This window comes from Dipodomys ordii, unplaced genomic scaffold (genome assembly GCF_000151885.1).
Source record: "Dipodomys ordii isolate 6190 unplaced genomic scaffold, Dord_2.0 Scaffold124, whole genome shotgun sequence".
In the NCBI taxonomy this organism is placed as follows: domain Eukaryota; kingdom Metazoa; phylum Chordata; class Mammalia; order Rodentia; family Heteromyidae; genus Dipodomys; species Dipodomys ordii.
Window position 1 is genome coordinate 897019 of NW_012267340.1, and position 527 is coordinate 897545.

Here is a 527-nt window from a genome sequence, read left to right on the forward strand (position 1 = left end):
CACCTGCACACACACGCACCTGCACACACAGCACATACACACGCACACACCTGCACACACAGCACATACACACGCACACACACCTGCACACACAGCACATACACACGCACACACACCTGCATACACAACACATACACGCCCACACACCTGCACACACACCTGCACACACAGCACATACACACGCACACCTGCACACACAACACATACACGCACACACACCTGCACACTCGCGCACACGCACGCCCACACCCAACGCATGCACACACGCACACGCGCTCACACACACAGGCGTGCACACACACAACGCATGCACACACGCGCGCCCACGGCCGCCCCGCCAGACCCCCCAGACCAGCTCACCACGGGAGGCCCCGTCCGGCCGCAGGGCCGGCGGGATGGAACCGCGCCTCCCTCCCGCGAGTGACCGACCTTGGCTCAAGGAGCGGAGTGGAGGCGGAGGAAGCTGACCGGGCTGGGTCCTGGGTCGGCCAGCGCTCCGGGGCCGTCCTCGCACAGCTGGCGCACGC